The sequence below is a fragment of the Vicugna pacos genome, chromosome 27, assembly GCF_048564905.1.
Source record: "Vicugna pacos chromosome 27, VicPac4, whole genome shotgun sequence".
Taxonomy (NCBI): Eukaryota; Metazoa; Chordata; class Mammalia; order Artiodactyla; family Camelidae; genus Vicugna; species Vicugna pacos.
In genome coordinates this window covers 3,122,736-3,150,362 of record NC_133013.1, presented here as the reverse complement: position 1 = coordinate 3,150,362, position 27,627 = coordinate 3,122,736, and the positions used below count along the sequence as shown (strand labels likewise).

The 27,627-nt window shown below is 44.6% G+C and overlaps 2 long non-coding RNA genes across 2 annotated transcripts; one reads left to right on the top strand and one right to left on the bottom strand.

Moving 5' to 3' along the window:
• Nucleotides 1-21,877: 21,877 nt before the first annotated feature.
• On the bottom strand, nt 21,878-25,595 carry LOC140689815 (uncharacterized). Its single transcript, XR_012064936.1, has 3 exons — nt 25,532-25,595; nt 24,116-24,501; nt 21,878-23,333 (listed from the first exon to the last, which is right to left on the bottom strand). It is a non-coding gene; the product is annotated as an uncharacterized lncRNA (long non-coding RNA).
• Nucleotides 25,596-25,690: 95 nt separating this feature from the next.
• Nucleotides 25,691-27,385, top strand: LOC140689643 (uncharacterized). The gene is made up of 3 exons (XR_012064672.1): nt 25,691-25,824; nt 26,922-26,961; nt 27,239-27,385. It is a non-coding gene; the product is annotated as an uncharacterized lncRNA (long non-coding RNA).
• Nucleotides 27,386-27,627: the final 242 nt, after the last annotated feature.

Genomic DNA, 27,627 nt, shown 5'->3' with positions numbered 1-27,627 from the left:
CTTTCAAGGTTTCTCTTTGTATATAATTATTAATATTGTATATGCCTTCCTAATAAATCTACTTAAAGTGTGTTTTTTCATTTATTGTTGTAGCTGATTTCTTTTTAACTCAGTAAGTATGTAATTGCATCGTCTGTAAATAATGATAATTATGCCACATGCTTTCCAATATTTTCCTGTCACTTCTCTTACGAAATTGCATTGACTAGAACACTCAGAAAAAGTAATAACAGTGGTGAATCTGCGGGTCCCTGCTGTATTTCTTTCTCAAAATTGGGCAATTTTTGGAGAATTTAATCAAAGGAGTAAGTATGAAAGGTGTAAGCAGGGATTCGGTAAAGCTCAAGGGATGATGGAAAGCTGTGGGCTAGTAAAAGTAGGAGCCTTTGCCCCCCCCCCCCCCCCGCCACCATGCCTGAAGTGCCCTGTGAGGAGGGCACAGGAACAGCAACTGAGAGGGAGGACTCCAGGGGGAGGATCTATGGGGAAGATGGCCCTAAAAGCAAGATCAAGGTCCTTTTTCCTCTTCAGTTAAACATTACAGAAAAACAAACAGAATAATGGAAGAACTCATGTACTCACCGCCCACAATGAACTGTTTTTAACATTTTGACATGATTTATTCAAATCCAACACAAATTCTATTAGTCATATATGTGTAGCCCTCCTCTCTCTGCTTTTCCCTCCCAAGGTCTAATTCCCCCTTCCTCTTCAGGGAACATGTCTACTGTGCATTTTCGTGTATTTACAATTTTTACGTAGATACACATATACAGATAAAGACATACACAATAGTGATTTTATAAAAATGGTTTCATACCATAAATTGTGTTCTGATACTTGCCTTTTAAACTCAGTTATATTTTTGAGACCTATGTATGTTATGTACTTAAATCTAGTAACTTATTTTAACTGTCTGGATACGCCAGGATTTATTTTTCTGTATCTTTAATGGTAGATAGTGACATGTACTCTGTTTTTTCACTGTTACTTGTAAGAATTACTTGAGAAATGAATTTGGTGTAGTTTAGTCTATGTGACCTTATCACACATGATGCTAAGTTGCTCTTCAAAGTGGCTGTACCAACACTGTACAGTCTCAGTGGCAAGATATGAACATATTATGGCTGATTATTTTTACTGTTCTTTTTGGGGGGGAGTAAATAGGTTTATTTATTTCTTTATGTTTTTGGAGGAGGTACTGGGGATTAAACACAAGACCTCATGCATGCTAAGCATGCGCTCTACCGCTTGAGCTATACCCTCCCCCTACAACTGATTTTTAAAACGTAATTTCAGTGTAACTTTGTGGTAAAGGGCATCATTGAGATCGTGTGTGATTCTTACAAATGGAACACAACCTGCAGAAAAGCAGTTTTTTAAAGCACTGCAGAAAAAGTTTTTTTAATACAAATTGTTCACCAGAATCTTTTAGAAGATCTCAGCTGAGAAAAAAAGCACATATTTTAAAAATTGTTTCATCAGGAGCTATTGATCATGAGGATAGGGGTTTATATCCTAGGTTCACCTCCATCACCAACCACAGGGGGATGCTGGGTGAGTCACTTAACCTATGTTCTGTAAGCCCCAAATTCTTTACTTGCAATGTATTGGTTAAAAAAAAATACATTAAAACCCATAGAGCGTACAACACCAAGAGTGAACCCGAATGTAAATTATGGACTTTGGTTGATAATAAAGTGTCTCCATGTTGGTTCATTGATTGTATCAAATATGCCACACGGATGAGGGACGTTGAGGGTAGGGGAGTGTATATGTGTGGGTGGGGAGGGCTATGTGCAAACTCTCTGTATTTTCTGCTCAATTCTGCTGTGAACCTGAAACTGCTCTAAAAAAATTAAGTCTATTAATTTAAAAGATATGTTAAAAGTGAAATATGTTCCCTGATAACCTTGCATGTTGATTGTGATGCTGATTTTTTTAATTATGAGAGATTTCAAACATACAGGAAAGTTGAAATAATTGTACCACAAGCATCAGTATATCTTCCAAGTCAGGAATTAGCTAACTTTTTTTGCAAAAGGCCAAATGTTAAATATTCCAGGCTTTGTGAGTCCCACAGCCTTTACCTCAACTACCCAGCTCTGCTCTTATGGGAAAGCAACCATTGACAATATATAAGTGAGGGAACATCGCTGTGTTCCAATGAAATTTATGGACATGGAAATTTGTATTTCATATAATTTTCACAAGCCAGAAAATACTATTCTTCTTTCTGTTTTTTTCAACTATTGAAAAAGGAAAAGTTCATTCTTAAATCATGGATGAAAATAAGCAGTTGACCAGAATGGGCTCATTGGCCAAAGCTGACTGAACCCCTAGTCCGAACAGACTTAACAACTGTTAACATTTTGATGTATTTTATATGTGAACAACTTGAATGTAAGACATGCTATCTCCTCATCTCTAAATATGTCAGCGCACATCTCCTAAGAATAAGGTCATTCTTCTACTTAACTACAGTACCATTATCATACCTAAGGAAATCAATAATAATTTTTGAATATTATCTAATTTCTAGCCTTACTAAATTTTCCTCAGTGGCCCCAAAATGTCTTTTGTAGAGTGCTTTTTCCCCAGTCAGTGTCCATTCAAAGTTCATTTCTTACACTGAACTTTTATGAGCCTCTAATCTCTTTGAATCTAGACTAATCGAAGCTTCCCCACCCCCATCCCGCCATAGTCTTTATTTTTGAAAAGTCTGGACAAGTTGTCTTGCACAGTGTGTTTCTGGATTGGTAAATTATTTTTCCTTATTTAACTTGTCTGTCTAGTCCTCACATTTCCTGTGAACTGAAAGTTAGATCTAGATGATTTCTTTTGGATTCAAGGTAAACTTTTGGCAAGAATGCCCCATAGGTGATGCTGTGTGCTGCACATTTCATCTCATCAGGAAGCACGTAACACCTGGCTCTCCCAGGTGGTGACTCGCAGATTTGCCGTCAGAAAGATATATTGTCTTTTGCAATCAGCCAGTGCTCTCTGCAGGGGCTCTCTCGCACCTTGCAAATGTCCTGTTTCCCAACCACCATTCCTCTAATGACTTGGGCATTCACTAATCCTCATCTGAATCAACCATTATATTGAAGAATCACTTTTTTTTAATTGCTCTGTAAGTTGAAGGCTATATTTATTTCAAAGGAACTTGTAGGAATCATCATCACTTGGTAGAAATTTCCCAGGATAGGTTCATGTGGGACAGATGTCCTAATTTTACATATTGGGGATCTCTGTGCAGGGACCCAAGATGGTAGAAAGCAGGAGGAGAATGAGATGACGGTTCCATGGACTGATTTTATAAAAGACTCAAGGCATCGGTAAAAATTCTCCACCTTTCTTCAGCGGTCGCCATGACAACGTAAGTGAGCCGGGCGGGACCCTTCCCATTTCATCAGAGCTTTCTGTGCTTATGCTCCTTGTTCCACTGGCAGGAGTATCCTTGATGCTTGTTATAATCAAAGCTAATATAAAAGTCAGAAGAGCTGGAGAAGGGAGGTGTGTCAGGATGGATGCTGTGGACCCTGTGTTTCACCAGGAGGAGCTCATCACCTGTTTTTCTCTATTTAAAATAACAAGGTTATTTTTTTATTACAATAGCTAATGCTTTATTTTAAAAGCCCCTTCCTTTTTTTTTTTTTTAGCAAATGTGTTTGGTATTATACTCACTTTGATGGAGTGTATATGTTATAGAAACCTGAATCACATCGAGAGACCAAGCGACACTCGGAGGGTTGGAGAACTCAGGTTTATGGAGCCGGCGGGCCCAGAGGAGTTAACACCCCAAGCTCTGGACCCCGTCTGTAGGTTTACATAGGCTTTTATAGAGTTTTAGGTTTCAATTAAGTTCACACTATATAAAAATGAGGTGTTAGAAATGGACCAGTCAGGAGAGAGCTTTTGGGAACCAATGGAATTTTAGGGGTAAGTTTCATTTTCCTAGAAGCAAGCCATTTCACAGAAGCACAAAAGTGGGAAGGCAATGGCCCTGCCTGGGAGGTCCTGCTGGTCCCTTTGTGGGTTTTGCCCCTTCATATATAAAAAAGAGGGAAGAGATTTACCCCTTTGGAGAAGTGAAGCATGTAACTGTAGAGAAAGCCAAGGTGAGAGACTTCCCTTTTCAGAAGCAGACACACCGCCTCCTCTGTGTGCTCCTGAGAACGGCTGAACTCCCATCCCTGCACATAATACAGACAACAAACTTAAGACTCAGAAAGGTGCAGCGAAAAAGGCAACATGCTAGGGGCCTCAGGACTGTGGAATGTCACAACACGGAGCTCCTCGTTTATCGTGGACTGCATCCTGGAGAAGCCAGGAACTCAGACACACCAGTGAGCACCATCAGAAAAGCCCCAAGAGAGTCCAAGTGCCAGGAAGGGGGCAGCCCAGATGGACAGAGAACTTTAGACAAAACTTCAGCCAGACATGTCCCCCTAGGGCCAGCTCCCTGGTGGGGAGCCGGGGCCCTACCCCTGCCGAGCAGTCATGAGGTGCCCAGTCCTCCCCCACCATTTTCACACTGCACTGTTGGTATATAAAATGCAACAAACTGGGTGAAAGGTACACAGGGCCTCTCAGCTATTTTTTCAACTTCCTATGAATTTATTATTTCAGAATGAAAAAGTAAAATTAAAAAGCCAGACCTTTGGGTGATTTTTTCCCTTTTGTATCTGGGCACTCTGTGGCCACTCTGGTGTATAGTGGCTGGGTTCAGTGTCTCACAGCAAAACAATGAAAAGGAGCAGCTGCTCGCCTATTCCATTCTGCTGCAGTGTCCCCAGATTGTAGGTTTGGAAGGAGTGCCATTTAGAACTGGGCAAGCTGATATTTTTTTTTAATGTAGTTTTCATTGAGGTAACATTGCTTTATAACCTTATGCAGGTTTCATGTCTCCAACATTCTATCTCTACTTCTGTGTACCCTACAGCGTGCTGAGTCAGATGGAGAAAGGCAGACACCATAGGACTTCCCTCTTATGGGGAATATAAAATACAAACAAACAAAAAATAAATGAACAAAGCAAGTTCATTCTTAAGTGGAAGATCCAGGAGATACTTTGGCGGTTCTGTGTCCATGAGCCGAAACATCCAAAAGAGGAAGCTATTGGGGGCAAAGACAGGAAGCCAGGGGAACCTTTCCTAACATAACACCACTCAATTCAGTAAAAAGTAGCACCATGTCCCTTTCTTTCATTCTCCATGGCAATGTAATTCAGTACAAATTATGTAAGAACAATGACTGTTAAAGGGACATTAGTGAAGGGGAGCTTTGATTCCACCTCCAGAAAATGTTTTCTCACTCCTTTAAGATGCAACACTTCAGCAACCAAGGTAGATAAGATCCCTGTTTCCCCTGGATCTTGGAAATGCTCACATCTAGAGTGCTGTCTGGAATTTTCTAGAAGCAAAGTAATGTAACAATATTCAATGGAGTTCGGGGTTTCTAGCCTGAAGCAGAATGGGGCGCCACAGCCACCGATACCCAAGAAGGCTGTAATGTGGACATGAATTAGACTTGCTTTCCTTTATTAGAACCATGGAGAGTTTTCAAGCCAGGAGAATTGTCCCTAAAGAATCAAGATGCCTTAAGAAGTGTTCAGCGCCCCTTCAAATGAACTGAGCGAGAGAAAGATCACACTGCAAGAGTGTGGTGCAGAAGGATGTGCTCAGGGTGAGTGCAGGACCTGAAGGACCCGCAAGATCCCTGGCAGCATGGTTCTGTGAGTGGACAGAGAGACCCCTAAAGTAGGAGGCCCACCAAAGTGTGGGTCCTTGCCGCTGGCTGTGAAAGAATTCACAGCAGAGGCAGAGGGATGAAGTGAATGGCTGCTTTACGGCTCAGAAGCAGAAAAGGAAAGAAAGGCACTCAACCAGGGAGCCGTCAGCCAAGGCGGCCTGTCGAGACAGCTCCCATCTGGGACAGGCCATGTGGACTTGTGTGAAAGGCTTCCTTCCGGGGGTCTTCCTTCTGGGTGTGATGGAGCCAATCAGTCCCTGTGTGGGCTTTTTAGTCCCTGTACAGGCATTTCCAGTTGTTGTCATAGCAACCGTCAGCTGTCCTGGTGCTGATGGGTGTGACACTTAGCATGTTAGCACATTACAATGAGGGCATAAGGAGGCTCAAGGTCTACTGGAAGTCAGATCCTCTACCATCTTGGACTCTGTTGGTTCTAACCGGTTCTTGTTTCTTCTCCTGAAACTTAAATAATAGTAACTGGTTTCTAGTCAATGGAGAGACAGAGGTATGATCCTGCCCCGGTAACAAAAAGGAAACAAAAGGTAACAAAAAGGAAAGTTCCTTTTAATCAGAATGCCTACAATCTGGTGGACCTATTGTCCCCCCAAAAAACCATCTAAGGCCTGAGAGGCTTCAGCTTTTTTATAAACAAGGGGGTTGCTTAGTCCCTGCAGAACTGAAAGATATTGTTATCTGTATTCGCTGAGGAAGAACCAGCACCCTGCCCCATGGCTGCATCATTGTTTCTTGGCTGTTCCTCCCTTGTGTCTGTACTCCCTCCCTTCCCTGATTAGCAACTATTTCAATCTAAATCTGCCCTTTGAAACTCAGGGAAGGTCAAGGAGGCTGAATGAAGCCTATTTCCTACAAATGAGGAACGGGGTGGGGGGCATGGAAAGATTCACAGCAGGGGGGACCCCACAGAGTCCTGCTCAGTAGCAGTTCTGGGGGTGAGCACACGCCTTCGACTCCCTTGGCTGCCCTTTAGGGCTGCCATGTATAACAAAGGAGGCAGTTATGAGACAGGAGGGAAGGGGGCAGGGCACAGCCACTCAAGGGATGACAGCAATTTAACACCAAAATAGTGGAAGACTCAACTCCCAGTTGGCCTTGAGGATTAAGAGGTTTGACATCTAGTAGACCTTGAGCTTCATTATATGCTCGTTATAGCAGCGTGGTAAACAACATGCTCGCAGGCCATGACAGCCCCAAGGCTAATCGCAAAAGGCCAAAGAAGGGGTGGTGGCCCAGTTCCTGGGAATCCCAGCCCCTTCCCCAGGGCAGTTGGAAGGTGTGTGAAGCTACTGAGCCCATGAAAACTGACAACACCATGCCTAGTGCCCTTTTTCGCTCCTTCCCCTTCGGAGACGGCCCGCACTGTCTGTGGAGTGTGTGCCTACTTTTACTTTAACCTGAGCACCCAACTCCCACACCTCTTTCCTTGCCTTTCTCTTGCCTTAAACTCTGTGCAGTGTGTTTCTCTCTAAATAAATCTACCTTTGCTCAACTGTGGCTCACACTTGAATTCTTCCCTGTGCAAAGCCAAGGACCTACACCTGGCAGGGCATGTTCCAAGGGCTCAGCCAAGACCTGGGACATGGCCCTCCTCACGAGGCCCTACATCCATTTTCCTGCATCAGTTAGATTTGACACTTGGATCAATAGCAAGTAATTATTTGGTGCATGTGAGTCTGTGGAACCTCTGTCTGGTAATTGTACTCAGTCATCGGGCAGCTCTGGTTTCAGTGCATCCCCTTCCCCCGCTCTCTTGTGTGTTTCTTGAGCAGCACCTGCAGATCCTCGGATGGGGGCCACAGGGGTCCTGGAGGCTCTTTCCCTCTCAAGTGTAGAGAGCTGAAGGGTTGGGAGTTTCCTTCACCCCACAGTGCCGGGAACAGGGCAGCCCAGCCATCCTGCCTCAGGGGGAGGGACATCTGAGCAGTCACTCACACGCCCCAGGATCGGGCTGGGGCCAGGGCTTTGTCTGAACTTGCACTGGGCATAGTTCCTTCCCCTTCCCTGTTCTGTGTTCCTCACTTCTTCACAGGGTTCCTGTGGAAGAAATCCTATTACAATGTCCACTTCTGGGGAGCCTAGCCTGGGACAATCCTGAAATAAAGGTGAGGATATAAATTTGGCCCTGAGGAATCAATTTCCGTGGTAAGAAATACTGCATAACCATACACAAACTCTGGAAATTCTTTCCTCAAAGTATTGTTTGATGTTAAGGCTCAGAGTAAAACTTGGAAGCCCTACAGTGTTGTCTATCAAAGGAAAGGCTTTTTAATATTCAAAGTGCTATATTCAAGAGAAAAGCTGAGTCTTTTTAAAAATTTATTTATTAAAAAAATTTACTTAACCATGACCATTTTCTTTCCTTATTTTTCTTTTCTTTATTTGGGGGGGGGATTAGGTTGGTTTGTTTGTTTTTTAAATGGAGGTACTGGGGGTTAAACCCAGAACCTCATGCATGCTAAGCACATGCTCTATCACTGAGCTGTAACTTTCCAGCTAAATTTTTTTTAAATTGGAGTGTAGTTGATTTACAATGTTAGCTTCAGGTGTACAGCAAAGTGATTCAGTTATACATATACATACATATATATGTGTATATATTTTTTTCAGGTTCTTTTCCATTATATGTTATTACAAGAAACTGAATATAGTTCTCTGTGCTGTACAGTAACCAAGAATCTTAAACATGGGTCTGTCGAGGACCAGAGCCCTTCATCCCTGCCAGGTTCTTGCCCCTAGGTCATCTGGCCATATGGCATTGGTGGCTCTGGCTGGGGACTTGCCCCTCCTCCCAGGACCTCCATATTGAGCACATTCCAAAACTTGAAGTATGTGATCAGAACTCCACAGCTGAGAGTTCAGTGAAGCACCAAAGATCCCCATTTCATATCTTTGTAAAGTGATCTCCATGTGGGATGTCATAACCTGCCTCTGCTCATTTGTTTTCTTCCATCTCATCACTGGTTGAGTTCCAGGAGACTTTGGAGAACCTGGCCCTCACACTCACCCACGCCCCCTTCTGCTTCAGGCAGTCACAAGGACCTGAAGCTCCCTTTGCTGTAAATCCCTAGGGTGAGCTAGAAAATCAAAGCCAAGGAACTGTAATAGAAAAGAACAAATCTGACTCTATTAGATCTGTTCCTTTAACTTTAACCACTGTGCCGTTTTCTAGGCTTAGTCTTGCTAGCTCTGCACACATGTAAAGATAACAAGTTGCACAATTGAGAATAACATTTGTTTTGCTGGAGGTTTTACAGGAGCACCATGACCTGGCCCACATGGATAGCTGCAGGAACAAAGAATTTCTGCACCAAGAAGTTTGTAACAACCAACCACACCCCCTTCCCTCTTTGTTTTGTTTTTGTATAAAAGGAGCCTGAATTCTAAAGTGGGGAAGATGGTTCTCCAAGACATTAGTCTGCCATCCTCTGGGTCTGCTTGCTTTCTGAATAAAGTCGCTATTCCTTGTCCCAACACCTCGTGTCCCGATTTATTGGCCTGTCTGCGGTGAGCAGAATGAATTTGGACTTGGTAACAAAACTTCACTGGAAGGGGAAAGGGGGCATCTGACACTCACTAAAAGGTAACTTACTCCTCCAGAAGGAGCTCACTTTGCAACAAAAACAACTCCACCAACAAGCAGAGGGGCCAGGCTGACCGTGGTTGTGCCTGAGCCTCCGGGAGGTGCGTGGGCGCAAGTGGCAGTGACCGTGCGCCGTTGGCTGGCATGGCAACAGCGCGGCTCTGGTTTTCATTTCCTTGGTGCCTTGTGGCAACAGTGCTGCTAAAGAAGTTTTCTCTCCTCATCTCAAGCAGACTGGGCTCTTCCTGTTCCTGAAGCCCACACTCAGCTGGGCTTGCACAAGTAGGAATGAATTACCAGTGAGAAATGCAACACTCTGAGGGAACATGAGTAAATCACTGGAACAGCTTCCATTTATTGGAGGCCAACAATGTATCAACTATGTTGTATATATTACGTCATTTAATATATTATTATTTGCATTTTTTAATAGAGAGGGAAGTCAAGACTTAAGGAAATGAAGAAATTGGCCATGATCAGCTAGGTAGGGAAGGATGGAGCTGGGATTCTAACCCCATCAGTCTGTTTACAAAGCCCACATTTAACTATTGCACAAACTGTTCACCTGAAAGAGAAGTCAACAGAAGTTTGACCTGAAATAAAATCATATTTTCCCAGATTCCACTGGTGGCCCTGGCTTCAGTTTCCATGATTGATTTGTTGTATATAAACCTTGTATGTGCACTGTCAGAATCTCCGTGACCATCTATCATGTACCCCTGACTGCAGAAGAAATATGAGAAACTATAAGGCTCTCAAAGGTACGAGACTTCTGCAGATGAAGCAATCAGAGAAAAAAGGTAAGCATTCTTTCTGCTTCGGATTTAAAAGGAATTGTTCCCATGCAAAGAAAGGGTGAGCTTGTCTTTGGATCCGTGTGCTTTTACTTAAACAAAGACAGCATGGAGGAAGCACCGGAATGGAAGCTCCCCTCTGCTCTGGGATTCCACGGTACCGGAAATTGTCTGAGCCATCGCTGCATTGATGAGGTTACCTTTTAATACCCAGCAGTGCATTGAGACACACCCACATGGAATCCCAACCAATTCCTTGCCCAGGTGTTATAGAAACTTGTTTACCTCCAACTGAAAAAAAGAAATTGCTTTCCATGCTCATCGAGATTGCAGAGTGTGGATGGCTGACCTATTTTTGCTGCAGTGTTTGTCTTGTTTTTACTTATAGCAATCACAGTGGCCTGATCACCAGCATCATCCCCAGGATGCAGGTTTTTTCTTAATGTGATTGTTTCGCAGATTATGATGATATGGCGCCAGTGTGATGCCCGCAAATGTTCCGGGGGGTGGTGCGGGAGGTCTTATGAATGCATTAGGGGTCAGCGCAAGTCCCTTATCAAGATTTCTCCAGTGGCTGCTGGGCTGTCCTCATGGTGGACAGCTACCCTTTGGCATGGCCCTAGGAAACCTGAGTTGCCCTAATAATGTCCTGGAAAAAGAAGGGTTCTTTGGGGAGCCCCCATAGAGTCAGCCATTTGAGGTCGACAGAATAGAGTTTTTCGAATGAAATTAAAATCTCCCCAGAAAGAACAGAGTTCTAGATGCCTTGTTCCTCCACTCCTCTCCCTCCCTGCGCTCCTCCACTCCCACCTGTGTTAGTCGGTTTGGCAGTTACAGCAAGGTGTCACAGACTGGGTGGCTTCAACAGCAGTCATTTATTTCCTTTGAGTTTTGGAGGCCGGAAAGTTCAAGATCAAGGCGCAGCAGATCTGGTTTTGGGTGAAGGCTTGCAGATGGCTATCTTCTCACTGTGTCTGCTTACATGACAGAGAGAGAGAGACCGAGAGGCAGAGAGAGACCGAGAGGCAGAGAGAGACAGAGAGAGAGAGAGGGGAGGCACGCTTTCTTTCTACCTCTTGTTATAAGGGAGCTAATCCCATCATGAGAGTTCTTACTTTCATGACCTAAATATCATCACATTGGGTTTTAGGATTTCAATACATGAATTCCGGGGGAACACAAACGTGTTCCATAGCAATCCTGAAATTCAAAACGTCTGTTGAAAACCTATGTAAGAATACTAGCAATAGTAATGGTGGGTAGCATTTATCAAGACGATGCTCTCTGTAAGTATTAACCCCTTTCTTGTTCTCCAAGAAGTAGGGACTCTATCCTTCCTGCTTTTCAGATTTAAAAGTTGCCAGGGGACAGGAGAAGTAACCTTATTGAGTTGGGGGGCTGGGATCCAGTGCAGGAGACTCACTGCCTCCCCAGTGACGTTCTCCATGCCAAGACACAGTGAGGGCATCCATCTGTGTGAGCAGACCTGTCAAGAGGGCCTCTCCCCACCTCCATGAAGCCCAGAGAGGTTGGGAGTCTAATGTTGCAAAGCTTCACCAGTCATTGGAAAACCAGCCCCCAATTAATTAAATTTATAGTCCAAAAAAGTGGTGGTGCTTAATGCTTTTTATTCTTCCGGTTTGATGAAATGCACATAGTCAAGTCTAATTAACCTTCACCTTCACAACAGTGGAGCAATGACTCAGACAGTGAGGTGCAGGGTTACAGGGTGTTGGAATGCTCCTCGCAGCAAGGCTGAGCACTGAGCCCTACCTAACCCAACTCATTTTGAAAGCCCCCTCTGCAGAGGGAAGCACTAATTTACTTAGAGACCTTTGATATGCTAATTACAAATCACTCTTACCTACTCATTAGGATGCCTCCCCCAAGGGATTTCCCCATCCTTTTAATTCTGTACTAATTACAGATCTGTTCTTAAAGTACAGCAGGATAGTAAAGAATGAGACAGACAGGGTTAGAATCCAGACTCTTCAGTTTACTGACTCCTCATTTTGGACAAGTTCTTTTGCCTCTGAAAGCCCCATTTTTTTTTGCCTGTAAAGTGGAGATAATCATTTTCTTCCCTGGTTTAAAGGCTGTAAAGAAGACACGACAGCCAATCCTTCTGACACGGCTACAGTGAGTTGACAGTATACATTGCTGCTCAGTGTTCTTGCATTTAACTAATCTGCTTTTCTCACTAATCACTACTGGTCTCCTTCCAATAAACATAAATATAGCAAGAATTTCTTTTTCTTGTTTCTTCGACTATGAGGACAGACTTCTTCGACTGGAAAGGTCTGATGCTGTGCAGTAATCATTTGGTATTCCATTGATGTCACCTTAACTGTGAAATGTTGAAATTGAATTCAAAAGTGAGACCGGTGGCTCCTCGGCTCATCAGGAGGTGCAGGGCACCATCTCCCGTGGCCCTCCTTGGTTTAGTCTAGTTTTAAGTAGACTGTAGGAGTTTTGTGTCTTTATCCATACATCTTTTTTTTTTTCTTTGCTTCTCTGGAGTTTTCTGCCTTTTAGGATATTTTAAGACCATTTACTCCATGAAACACAGGGATTTGTCAGACACCACCTGCTCATGATCAGCTTTCAAACCAAATGAAGGTAAGAGGGTAGAGCACAGTGAGTTTGCCAAGGGAGGTAAGGCTAAGTGCAGAGGGATTCAAAGACAGGGAGATAAAAATCCCACTGAGTGGATGGGGGAACACTTAGTGGAGGATGTTTGTTTGCAGCAGAAGTTGGAGACTGGGAAGGGTCTTGCTGAAAAGAGGAGGTGGGAAATCCCAGGAGAAAGTCTGTATCAGCAAAGACACAGAATTGGGGAACTCTGGCTCAGTCACCAAGGGAAAGTCCAGGTTCTTCCCCACAGAAGGGAACTGCAGAACCCAGAGAAGAAGGTTGTGGGTTGAGCCGCCGTTATGGTGTGGAGAACCTGGAGTGTGGGGTTTAACCTGAGAGAAAGGCTGTGTCATCATCAAATCCACTGGAGGAAACTCAGCCCCTGTACCTCACTTGCCGAATTGAGACTCGAAGACAGAGTTCTGGATGAAGTAGAAAAGGCAGCTTTATTTCTTTGCAGGCAAAGGAGGTCCCAGTGGGCTAGTGCCTCCAAGACGGTGAGCCTGCTAGAGGGAGAAGGCAGGGGGTTTACAGTTAAAAGTTCAGGAGTTCAAGGGGGTGGAGTTGGTTTCCACAGAGATCCCATATAGGGTAACAAATTGTTACAAAGTTGTTCTTGGTTTTGCAGGTGCAGTGGTCTCCTTTCCTCTGCGGGGGATGAAGTTCACCTCCAGCTTTGGAACTCTTCTAATATTCTTGTGCCTAGAACAAAGATGCTTAAGAAGGGGGTCTATGGAAAAGTGCTCTAGAGAAAAACTTGTGCACTTCAAAATCAGGCTGATATTTGCTTCTGGCATTTTAGTCAGGCTGAGGCTGGGGACCTCTTGTTGCAGTGTCTGCATAGCCGAGGACAACAGAATGCAAAGAATACACAGAATACATAAGAAGGTAAAAATAACTGCAGACGTGTGCAACGAGGGTGAGTTATGAACAAGATGCACAAAACACCAAACGGCTGTCTCTGAGGTGTGGGAGCAAAAGGAAGAGGGTGGGCAGATGACCTGAGCCACCCCCTCCTTTCCAGCCCAATGCTGGTTGGCAAAAGCATGACAAAAGCCATTTAAACAATTATACAATTAAGCAGTTACAAATACAACACGGTCACCAGTGACAGCAGGTTCCTGCTCAGTTACATTTCTTGTGAGCCAAATACAGCCCCGTCCCTGCTCTCCATCAGCCCCAAGGCCCCCGATGACAGACACACCTGGGAGAATACAAAAGCGCCACCTACTCAGATTTGCCAGCTCAGGGTCAGCTAAGATGACACCCAAGGGTGTCAGCCAAGAGATGGGTGTAGTGGGGAAAACAGGCCATGAAAGTGAAAAAGTCTGTTGGTGAGGGCGTGTGCTCTGGAGAGTCCTCGGCACATGAGCCCGAGCAGTGTGCGAGACACCCTGGTGGGGATTTCAAGCGACACATTCAGGGGAGAAATCTGGCTGACAACGCTGGCTTGAGGTTCATTAGCAAACAGATGGAAGTTGGAAACAAGAAGGGAATACGATCCTCCCAGTGAGTATGTGGGTCATGAGATGTGGGCTTGTGGCGCCTATGAGGACACAAGACTGGAGAGACCAGGAGAAAATCTATGAACAGGAACTGGGTAAATGCCATACACTGACACACTCCACCTCCTCTTTCCAGTGGGAGCAGTTGAAAAGGTAAACAAAACATTTCCCAGATGCACGTGCAACTGTAATAGAAAAGAACAAATCTGACTCCATATTAGATCTGTTCCTTTGGCTTTAACCCTGTGCTCTGTTTCCTACGCTTAGTCTTGCTGGTTCTGCACCTTTTGTAAAATAATGTTGCCTGGAGCCTGAAATAGACAGGAGAGCTCCTTCTCAAGGCTCTGACCTTTAAGGATACTAAAGCTTTTCTATTTACATTAAGATAATAAGTTCCAGAATAGAAAATAACTTGTTTTGTTGGACAGGGACACCATGACCTGACCCACGTGGACAGCTGCAAGAACAAAGGATTCCAAGAACAAAGAATTCATATACTGAGAAGTTTGCAACAGCCAAGATACCCTCTCCCCTTTTTAGTACAAAAGGAGCCTGAATTCTGACTTGGAGAAGATGGTTCTCCAGGACATTAGTCTGCCATCTTCTCGGTCTGCCAACTTTCTGAATAAAGTTGCTAACATCTAACACCTCATCTCCCGATTTATTGGTCAATCGTGTGGCAAGCAGAATGAATTCGGACTCGGTGACAGAATTAAGGTTTCAGATGACATTGAGTTTTTGCCAGTTAGATGTACCAACGCAGCACCAGGAGGGCTGCAGGGAGGCAGAGACCATCTTCCTCCTGCTGGCCAACAAATTGTGAGACCTGGAGCACTGGGGACAGTTTTGGGGGCTGGAATCAGCAGGCCAGCATGCAGTCACCAGCTTTGTGTATGCTGAGAGGCAGGCATGGAGGGCACAAGTGTGGCAAATGCAGATGTGACAGCTGCACCCCCCTGACCTCTAGATCATCCTTTTGGTGATGTTCCTTCAACTCTGCATCACAGTGGAAGCCCACTGACTTCCACTCTTTAGTTTATCCAGTGATTTTTGGCAAACAACGAATTCCCTGGATTAAAACCTTTTCCTCTTCTTGAAATGACTAGAATTTCTGTTTGCTTTCATGGAACTGGGGCTGATGAAGAAAATTTAAGGAAGCAGGGAGAAAAGAATATTTCAAACGGAAGGTGTGAGCTGCAGTATGGCATGTCAACAAGAGCTGATAAAAGTAAGTAAAAGACGTCTGCTGTATTCGGAAGCTTTTCTCTACCAAAGAGATTCCAGTGGTATCTGGACAGGGCAGGTGGCAGGGCCGCCTGGACAGGTGTGCGCCCCATGGCAGGTTGAAGATCTGGTGTTCTTTCAGCCTTCCTAGGTTGATTAACAGCTTTTATTTTCTATAAGTAGGTGTCATAAACTTTATTAGGCTCATAACCCAGATGTTAGCTATCCCGTAGGTCTATTCATTGGGCTCTTCCAAAACTCCCTTTGTATGAAAGCATTGTTGAAAGATTAAAAATTAATGAAGAGCATGTTGGGGAGATAGAGAAGGAGGTTTACGTTGCATAAAGCATTTCACACGAGGGCGTTTTGAGTGGATGTGCTCCCTCCCCAGGACTCTTTGTTTCTGTGGCCTGGCTACTGGGTCTCTTCTGCCTTTCTTTCCTGCTTCAGTGCTCAACCCATAAGGCCCCCAACCCTTACTTTCCAGACTGCTCCTCTTCCTTTTCAAATTCGATCCCTATTTCCTGCAGAGCAATTTAGCACTGTGGAAGCATCAGTCTCCAAGCTGACACACATCCAGCCTCGGTCAATACTCTTAAGTGTGCTTATTTGCTCTGAATAAATCAGTGCATCACGTTCTCAAGATCAGCAATTCCTAGATGCTAGTGGACCATTACAAAGAACAACTCAGAAAGTTTGCCACTCACACATTCACATCCACATCCACATGAGGAGTTCCCTACCCTGAATAGAGTGTAAACAATATGTATTTCACTGATTATATATGAAGACTCCAGCAAATGGTTGGGTTAACTGGTATGATAATTCAAAATTGTAGTCATGAATTTTAGTGCTTCTTTATAAGGAAATGGGTAATGGAAGGCAAATAGAAGCCATTAGGATGTGGAGGTCAAGGAAGAAAGAGGCTAGATTTTGAATGGGTTGCCCATTAAGGATAGCAAAGGTGTCCAGGAGGACAGTTCCAGCATTGTGGTTGGAAAAGAAGGTGGGACCAAGGGCTAAACTGTTCAGTGAATGAGTGGGAGTGACAAGGGGATAGATGGATGGCAAGAATTCAGAGAGTTAGATGGTAGCAGAGATGAGTGACACCATGAAAATGGCATTGGGGAGGAAGAAAGAGACTTGCTGTTCTTCTCTTTGGGGAAATAGAGGTAGTTTCTGGGCTGTACCAGTATGTGGAAGAAGAGGAATCAGGACTGGTTAGGAAGTTTGTTCAAGAGTTCAGAAAAGAAACAATGAGGGATTTGACCACAAAAGTGAAAGGGTTGGAGCAGAGGATGTGCTAAGTACTGTGCTAGGGATGCTCCCGTAGTGCAACCTCGGTGGTGATGGGAATTGAAAAGGGGTCAGGATGGGCTGGGCTTTGCTGCAGTAACAAACTCTGAAATCTCCTACCAGAGCACAACACAGGTTGAATGCTAAGCTCGTGCAAAGCCCAGTGCTGCCCAGGGAGTTTCTCCATAGTGTGAATGGGGCCAGGATCCTCCACCGGGATGCTGTCTGAGATTTCAGGGCATTCTTCCGAGTCAAGGCAAGGTGTAAACCAGTAACTTGTGTGGACTTATTATTTCATAAGAAAAAGTAAATGTAGAGAAACAAAACACAGCTCTCAAGTGTGGCTCACAATGGAGTAAAGGAGATAGAGTTGGAGAGGAGAATTTTAAGATAATTTTGACTCTTGAACTGTGTGTGTGTGTTATGTATATTACTCATCCATACATATATAAAATCTCTAATAACTTAAATCAGGGAGAAAAAAATGGGTCCTAATACTGAGCACAAACAGGAACAACTCCAAATTTATGTCAAATTGATACATGAAGATGTAGAGAAAATGTTACATTAAATAATCCTCAGTAGAGTTCTCTGATTCAAAATATTGATTAGGATACATTCTAAAGATAATGATAACTAAAAATAAAATTTAAAGCTCACTCAGTTTTACTGTTAATAATAATATTGTTTTGTAATTTAAATTTAAATGAATATTGTTGGATAAGCAAATACACATTTAACACTATTAGGAAGCAATGTTTTAATGTCAGATTTAAAATAAAACAAAGAAGGTAAGAAAAAACTTTGTGATATTAAAATTTAATTGGAAATAACAGTATGAATTCATGCTAAAAAAAAATCCTAGCTCAGTCCACTTAAAGGGGTTAGAAGCAATGACATCCCAGTGGCAATCAACACACACGATATTTATATTTCCCACATAAAAGGACTAGACCTTCTTTGAGAAATGCTGAGTCATGGTTGGGCAAGGAAAAATAATAAATGAGTCAGACACCATGTTGAACTGGAAATCAAGGTAGAATATAGAGACTCGCAGAGTGATATCAGAAGAATGTGGGCATGGGTTTGAAAGGACTCACTGCAGGGTTTGGGTCGATTTGAGCAGTGAAGAGAATAATTAATGTAATTGACAGTAACCTTGGGGCTGGCAAACAGTAGTCTTCATGATCTGCGCGTGTGTGTGCGTGCATGTGTGTGTGGTCATGTGAGTGCTCCGGCATGACCTAAGCTCTTACTACAATGTGGCTGGAAGTCTTCCTAGTGAGATGAAGCATTCTTCCCATGGATGCAGATCTGTGTTTGTGACTCCTCCAGCCCACAGAGGATGCAAACACAGAGTGTGGCTTCCAAGGCTAGGTCATGGAAAGGATAAAGCATCTTCCTGCCTCTCTCTCTCTCCCCCCTAATGCTTGCCCTTGGGGTCATCCTGTAAGGAAACCAAAGTCAGCACATGCAGAGAGACCACATGGAGAGGATCTAGGGGGTACAGCTCAGGGGTAGAGCATTTGACTGCACATGGAGAGGATCTTGCTGGGCGGAGCTGAAGCCCTCAGCCAAAACCCAGAATCAACAATCAGACGTAAATGAGTGATAGCCCCTCAGCTCATCCCAGTTCCCAGCCTTCAATGAGATGAACCATCCCTCTGTCCAGATGCCCTACTCTGTTCAAATTCCCGACCCACAGAATCAGTGCGTGCCATATATTTCCTGCCACTATATTTTTGAAATTTTTATTCATTTATTTTTTATTTTCAAAAATTATGGTGAAATATACATAACATAAAATTAACCATCTTTAACTATTTTAAAGTGTACAGTTCAGCGGCATTAAGTACATTCACCTTGCTGTGTGACGGTCTCTACCATCCATTTCCAGAACTCTTTCATCTTCCCAAACTAAAACTTTCCACCTGTTAAATAAAAACTCCCAATTCCTCACTCACTCCAGCTCCTGGGGTCACTACCTTCTGTCTGTATGAGTGTGATTGCTTGGGGCACCTCATGAAGGTGGAATCATACAGTATTTGTCCCTTTCTGACTGGCTTACTTCACTTGGCATATCTTCAAGGTCCATCCATGTTGTATTGTAGCACATTCTAAGGGAAATAAGCCAGACAGAGAAAAGTACCATATTATGCCACTCATATGTGGAATATAAAAAAAAAAGACAAATGTGCTTATTTACAAAACAGAAACAGACTCACAGACATAGAAAACAAACTTATGGTTGCCAGGGGCAGGAAGGGGGTGGGAAGGGATAAATTGGGAGTTCAAGATTTGCAGTTACTAACTACTATATATAAAACAGATAAACAACAAGTTTCTTCCTTATAGCACAGAGAACTATATTCAGTATCTTGTAGTAACTTATGGTGAAAAGAGTATGAAAATGAATTAATGTATGTGCATGTATGACTGAAGCATTGTGCTGCACACCAGAAATTGACACAACATTGTAAACTGCCTACACTTCAATAAAAATATATTGAAAAAATGTTTTTTCAGCTAACCCTTTATCTGGCAATTTCCACATTCAGAGTGCCTCTGTTTATTTTTTTCTAACTCTCTAGTACAATAAAAAGCATCACTACAATTGTTTGTTCATGTGGTTGACATTGTTATAATTATGATACTTAATATTACCCAGTTAACACCCTCATAACAGCACAAGACAATCTCCAGGAGATATTCACTTCTTTAACATCTGACCCTGGGAACTGAATTCGAGTTTCTTGGTTTTAGGGTCAATATGATTTTTTTCTGTACTTTTACGAGTAAGACTCATTTGGTGAACCTTCTCAAAATTCAGATTCTACGTCCAAATCCAAAGATCTGCTTTGATATATGTCTGGCTTTGGGGTCCGAGGTCTGCATTTTTACCCAGCACTCCAGGTGATCCTGAAGACGCCTGCTCTCCTGAAAAAGCACTGCCACATTTTGTTTTCAGGGGAGCCCGTGACACAGAGGCAGAAGCTTGGAAACTGCGCTAAAGGATCACGTGCCATGAGGCTGATTCGAAGGGGACCACGCCGAGGCTCGAAGCCCGTGAAGTCAGGCGGAGGAGCCCAGCATGGCACGTCGGATGCGCTGTGCTCTTGCCAGGGAGTGAGGCACAGATATGGGGGAAGTGTCACATTAGCATTGGCTTTGGGGCCAGAGATGGGATTTTCAGTCTGTTACTTGGATTGGGGGCAGGGTTTCATGACCAGGAGGTCGTGTCTGAGGCAGAGTGGAGACTGTCCCTACTCACAGAGGAAAAGCGCATTTGCTGAGCCAGGCTCACCCCGGCCAATGCTTTTGCAAATAGTATTTCATTGAAGCCTTGTTGCAACGTACTCAGCCAGGCAGCTAATCTTATACCTCCCATTTACGGATGACAGTAGTCTCAGAGGCGTTCAATAACACATTCAGGGGTGCAGCAGGCGATGGGTTTTCCACTGGTTAGCGCTTTCCGCTGTGCCGAGTTCCTCCAGAGCAGGGCCCGTGGGAGCCATGGACGTGTGGTCGCATTGGGCACAGCCATTAGAACTCATGTGGTGCTTTGATTTCCTCATTTGAAACCAGGAAGTATCACACCTCCTTCTCACGGTCATTTTGAAGACGAAAGAAGGCGGTGCTTGTGTAGACTTGGCATGGCTCCTGGCATGGCTTAATGTTCAATAAATAATGGTTGTTACCGGTATGTAGTTAGAAAGCTGGTGACGATGGAGAAGGTAAGCTCTTCCTTTGTTGTTGTTGTTCTTGTTTTAATCATTTCAAAACTGAGACTTCTGCCGTCAATTGTGGAATTAAAAAGTGGAGAAATGAGCCAGTCTGGCAAGTCTCATCTCTAGCAATGCTTTGAATGCAGTGTTCCATGTTAACAAAAACTTGTCGATCGGCCTGATTCTTCCACCATGGCGTCATAACCATGGGATGCAGGGCACCTATAGGCTGCCTTGCCACCTTTAGTGCCTCCTGGAAGCATCTTGTAAAGTGCTTGGCACGCAGCAGGTCCTCGGTGGGACCACATCTGAGCTGGCTGAAGCCAACGTGGCAAGAAGCGTGGGGAGCCCTCTGTCCATCACGTTCTCCTCTTCCATCTGCCGCTCCTCCTGTTATATTGTTACTTATGTTATTGCCTTCCAAACAGCCAATTTCAACTCCTTTTACACCTCTTCTGCTTATTTCCCCTGCTGAGACTATGTTTACTTTCACTTTTTCACCCTTATTTAAAATTTGCACCCAAACTCTAGCAAGGCCAGACAGATAAATCTTATTATATAACCATGTTAGGATGCTGTTTGACTTCATTTTAAGTCTGTGTATGGAACATAAATGGAGACCAACTAAAGGACATACTCCTAGTTTATCATCGCTTCATTTAAGAAAATAAATAAAAACAGTTATTAATTTGAAAAGTTGGATCCTAAAGAAAAAATACAACTAAATCTTGACGATGCAATATTGGCAGTATTGATAGGCAGCTAAAACATGAGTCTGACACACCATTTTAAGTCTATATTAATAAAATCTATAAGCATGTTTTTAGTTTGGTATTCATTCAACCTAATGATACTTTATCCCTTTTACTTTTATTGCTTTATTTTAGTCTTCCTGTGCTGGCTGTCATTAAAGTACGTTAGTTACCATGGCGATGACAATGAAAAAGATGTGGAAGGCACACAGTAGTACCCAGAGCTATAAGTGAGATGCGGCTTATACACCAGGTGAACACCGGCACATACAACATGAAGCAATTAAGGAAGTTCTTTTTAGAAATTCCTTTCATAAATGATGTGGGTATTCTGTTCGATTAGCTGATGAATACATTTAAATCAGATCATTCTTATTTAGCACTCATTGCATAAAGAGGTATCTGAATGTTTTCTGATTATGAAACCTGCATTTGATGCAACGTTTTCATCGTAACCCTCCCCATCATCATCTCTGATGACTTTCTGAGAGATTATCTTTGGGGCTGTTCACTCAGACAAAATGCTAAATACTTGTGGGTCAAACACTTTCACGTGGATTTTATGGTGTAGAAAATGTTAGCCGGATAGCTGTAGTGGTTGTGATTAACAGTTTAATGGTGAATTCAGCAAAAACAATTCACAATAAGGGGTGGTGAAGCAGAGAGAGTTAAATGAGTAGCAAGATCAGGTTTTTCTTCTCCATTAGGGAAACTTGGCTGCCTACCCTGGTGTTTGCCACCCTGCGCTGCTGGAAAGGACCAATTCAGGGAATTGGCAAAACACCCTATTTCAATGCACATACTACTCCCCATCACTTCCTCTACATCTGCCATGATGTGCAATGTACACGGTGCCCAAGTACCGTCACAGAGGGTGGGATGTTTCTCTCTGCACAGCCGAGTCGTGCTGTTTCCCATCGGAACACTCAGACTGAGTCCTGAACACCTCAGGGAGCACCTGGAAGCTCTGTACTGTGGATTTTTTCAATTGTGTTCAGTTTCTTCCAGGTTGGACTTCATTCTTACATCTGCTTACCTTCATATAGCTTTCCCCATCTTATGGCTGGATTTTCCCATCTGGATGTGTTTCAACATGTTTGAACATCAATTGTTGTATGTGTCCCTTTGTCAGGGGTTAGAAGTACTTTCCAGAGAAGGGACTCATGTGTGTAGGATCATTTTGGTTACCCATGAATGGCAGGGGAAGAAGTGAGATGGGAGGATGCTTTGAAGGACTTAAAGTACCAAATTTCTAATTAGAATAAGGGTAATTTCAGGAGTAAGTGAATAACCAGAAAGACTTCAGGGCACAAGAATTGTATGAGACAAATGTTCTAAAGCAGGAAGACAAAGTACAGAGTGAGAGCAACTGATAGAGAGGCTTCTGCCTTTAAAAGTCTTGAGCAGTGATGAAAAGTTAGAAGAGATGGAAAATGTTACATTGATACATAAGTGGATAATATGGGAGAACAATGAACCATGGGTGAATGTAGGGGGGAGAAATCCAACAGTCAACAAGGCAGGTGGAGTGTGGCTGTCTGAAACCAAGGGCATGTATTTTTCTGTCTGAAAAAAATGTTTTCTATCGTCTTAATACCCCTTCTGAGATACAGATCTCTCTGTGTCTCTGGTGTGCCTGTCCATCGTGTGTCCCCAGAAGGTGGACATCAGGCACGGTGTGCAGCATTCTGCCAAGTGCTCTTGAGCTTATTCGTTCGTGGAAGCCTCTTTCTCCCCCGAGGTCACCTCCCAGGTGCAGATTTCTGAGGAACCCGCTTTGGGAAGGACAGCTCCGTTGTTCCTCTTGAGACTCTCGTACCGTGGGACACACAGGAGGCGCTGTTATTTGTCCAGCACATGGAGGCAGCAGAGGACGCTGCTGTGGACAGAGGCTGGGGGCTCTGCATCCCTAGATTCCATCCAGCCTCCTCGGGGGCCGAGGGGTCTGTCTTCAAGGGCAGACGTGCCATTGTCTGCAGCACAGGTGTGCATGGGCGCAGCTGCAGGGCGGCTCCGCTCTGTCCTGTTCTTTCCCCATTTCAGGTATAGCCCTGAAGCCAGAAACTTAAGGCAGTTAGTGCAATAATGTCATTTTCTCCCAAGTTCTAACCATCCCCTCCTCGTCCCTGGGGAACCGATTACAGCCGCACTGAGGCAAGGAACTCTCATGGCTGGCGTGACCACAGTCAAACCACAGCCACCTGTTCAGAATGGGTTCCATTCCCACCTCCCTCCAACTTCTTCAAAAATGTTAGCATGACCTTATTCTAAACGTGAATGCCCTGGCGGTCGACCACCCTGGGAGCACCATTTGCTGGCCTGCATTTCACCGCTCCTCGCCAGTCTCGAGATCTGGACCCTCCACATGTCCACCGTGTTGACCCATCCCCAGTCTTTAGAACAAGCCCCACCCACTTGTTGCCCTTGGCTTCTGCATTCACTGTTCCCTTAGACTAGATGTTCTGCCTTTTTTTCTTGTCCCTTTGCAGGGCTAAATTTCTGCTATAGTCTGGGGCGGCTCTCCCCAGCTGTGGGCTGCACCAGCATCCAGCCCTGGGCTCTCTCCCTCCCAGCGCCTGCCACCTCCATGCAGCCCAGCCCGCACTCTGGACCCTTCACTCACCCACTGTGCTGCCCCCTCCCCCACCCTGGAGCCCAGCAGTCTCCTTCAGCACTGTGTCCTCAACGCCTGGTGTTCAGGTGCTTGACACACTTGTTTTTGAGCGGATGAGTGGATGAAAAGGGTACATGAAGATAAATCACATGCAGACATTTCCATTTCCCACAACGAGCTTCTGAGCTGGCTGCGGAAGCAGTTACGTGCACAACTAACCTGCCAGAAGTCGGGTCTGAGCAGGTGGGAGTGGTGTACACTGAACCCCACAGATCACAGGGCAAGCAGTGCGCAGGGGTGGTTGTGGGGTCTGGGAAGTGTTAGAGAAGAGGAGGTGACATCTGAGTTTTCTCCTTAATGGCTTTTTTTTTTTAAACAAATGTGCTGAAGAATCATGCAGCACTACCAGCATTGGACGCGATCAGGGGCTACAAGTCTGCACACTCCTTTGCAACTGGTCCTGGATGGCAGACCTTTGCAGCTTGCCTTTACTGGTTACTGGGACCCTTGCATTATTTTCAAATAAAGACACGTGCCACTTTTTCTCCGGTTTGACTTTGCATCTGAGTTCTCCAAGAACACCATCTTGCACATCCAGAAAACTGCTTTTTGGGGTTCAAGAGAAGAGGAAAGACATTAAGTCTACATGGAATAAATATGGTATAAAGAGGTTAGAAATATGATGTTTAAATACACTGGCATTCAGAATCAGACGGATAAAAACAGATGGTCACATTTCCTGGTATCATCTATAAAACTGGAGCCTCAGCTGCTCCAAGTCTGAAGCGGATGTCATGTGCCTGTCTGCTACAGACTGACCAACACCCCAACACATCTCTAAACTGTTTCTTCCCTTTCCCAGTCATCTTCCAGGCTTTACCAAACTAGTCCCCAGGAGTGGTTGCCAGGCAACGTGACCACTGCAGTTCTTGCTACTCCCACTAGAGGCATCTTCAAAACATCTTGAAGTTACCACTGTTGGTACAGCCAGTTGGCTGCAAGCCCCCTGATCACTAAGACGAAGGAGGAGGGTGGGCTGGAGCCGGACCGCTTCCCAGGACCCCAGGTCTGGCAAGAGAACATCTGAACACCGAGGACAGAGCCCAGCTCTTATAAGGGACGGGCTCAGGAAACCATTGTTGCAATGAATATGATCACTCGAATTGTGGTGATTTTGTTGTTACCACGTCAAAAATGAGTTTCAGGACATCTAGATGAAGAACAAAACATCACAAGTTGTTTTCTACTTAGCCAGACCCAGAGTGGTGCTCCATGGAGGTGGGTCCCTCCCTTCCCCAGGGAAGCAGTAGGAGGAGGGAGCAGGTTGGGGTCGGGGGAGGCAAATAAAGAAAGGGCTGCTTCTGCGTGGGTGTTTTCCCAAAGCCCGGCTTTCTGAGTGAAAAGCCTGTCTCCCCGCTGGGACGGCTGGCTCCCTGCTCTCTCTCTGGGGTCCTGCCGTCTCTGAAGCTTTGCCCATCCGCTCTCAGGAGCCAGAGGTGTTTCAAGAGCACAGCCCAGGAGATTTCCCACCCGCACCTCCAGAACAGACTTGGAGTGGCCACAGCCCACATCTCGCCCTCTCACCCTCAGGCACAGAACTCCATAGTAGTTTGTAAGGCTTGTCCATGCACTTACGGTCTTTCCTCCCCCGAAACAAACCCCAGCTGATTATCCAGGCTGATGACTTCCAGCAGCGAGGGCCCACGTGTCTCCATGGTGATGATTTACGCTTGGGTCTCCTAGGAGACGATCACACGTGCGACAGACTTCAGATTCGTTTTACTGCCCAAAATGTGAAGTGATTTCCTTTTCACACTGAAATAGGCTCAGAATTCATAAGTTAAAATTGAATTTTTTCTTAACCATTTTTTTCCCCATGGCATAAAAAAAGATGAGGTATTCCAAAGGGGGAAAGAGAGGCGGTAAAGGTAAGAAAAACGCATAGTTTCTTGAACTGTGTTATAAATAACCTCAAAAAGGAAGCCATATGCCTGAGGCAGGGCATCAGAATGCATTCACGCTGTATTTTAGGGACAGTTTGGTCCAGAGGATTGAGACTCTATTTACATTTGGTATTTACTTCGGATTTAATCTTGGAGGATTTATAACACAAAGCTCTGGCTGAGGCTGGGTTGAGAACACACGGGGCTTCCTGTGTTGCACCGATTCACAGACTGAAGTTCATCGTCACCACACACCCCTGCTTGGCCTGCGACGCAGCCATGGAGAGCCTCCTGGCCACAGCACCGAAAACTGACCTTTGCAGCCAACACACTCCATTTGCCTGAAAGTTCAGGCAGCCACCAAGCCAAGAGGTGCCGGCCTCAAGGGTGATGCCCCAGGGCGCCTGCGAGGAGGGGTCAGTGTGGAAGCGTGGAGGTGGGACAGCCCCAGGATGGTGGCAGGAAAATCACCATATGTGCGTCTAGTCCAGAAGGCTTACCTGTTTCTCACAAAAACAGGAGTTGGTTCATCTCATGCTCATCCACAAGAGGGCTACCTGCCATCATCTCTGGTCGCAAAGTCTCCCTGCAGAAAGACAAGAAGGCGGGTGGGGCGGAGGCTGACACGGAGGGCGCCCGGCAGCCGCGATGGACGGCTTTCCGCCTTGAGTCAGTACAACCCAGGACGTATGCTGAGCACCTGCAGTGGACCAAATGCTGCAGGGCCATGGCGTGGCCGGCCTCTTCTTTCCAGAGTCATCTCCTAATCAGAGAAACAAACATAAGCCATGATCGTCATAAAATGGGGTGGCTGCTATTCAGGGGTGCGTTCCGAATGCTTAGGGAGCTCAGAGAAGGGAGCGACTGACTTTGTCGGGGGAAAGTTGTGGGTAGTGTGGAAAGTCTGATCAAGGGACAGGGTGAAGGGAGGCCCCCAGACAGAGGGCCATATTTTATTTATTTTTTATTATTTTTTTTATTGAAGTATAGTCAGTTTACAATGTGTCAGTTTCTGATGTACAGCATGTCTCAGTCATACTCATACATACATATATTCATTTTCATGTTCTTTGTCATTATAGGGTATTACAAGAGAGTGAATATGGCTCCCTCTGCTCTACAGTAGGTCCTTGTTGTTCATCTGTTTTATATATAGTAGTGTGTATCTGCAAATCTTGAACTCCCAATTTATCCCTTTCTACCCAAAAGGGCCATACTTTAAATAGTTGTCAAAGAACAAGTTTAAGTCCATTTATTCCAGGCGCCCAGAAGGGGGCTGCAGGAGCTGATTTCAGGCTAGGCAAAGGCCCCGTGGTGCCAAGGGGCCTGATGTGAGAAGTCAAGTGTCTGTACGTCTGGGATCCACGTCACACTCTGGGCTTCATGCTGTCTCTTTCAGGGCATTTGGGGTCCAGCAGCTTGGCTCTTGGACTGGACGGTGAGCCTCCAGGTTACAGCACTTTTGTTTCAATTATCTTTGGCACCTAAAACATCTTCAAATTTGTTGAATAAAGAAATGAAATAATGAATAAACACGTCAATACAATGCATGAACAAATGAGGAATTTTGTTTGTGGATTTTAAGTTAGTCATTAGTTCCTTTAGATCAGGACACAGGGTTCTAGGTTTTTCTTTTGATCAAGCCAGTTAGTTAGCTTATGAAAAAAAATTGGGTCCTGAAAACCTCATGCCTCAGCTTCAGAAAGTGGTTTTCCCTTGTTTTACAGAAAACAGAATAACTATTCATGGGGTGCTTGGCTTAGAACGACCCTTTCAGGTAGAACCCAG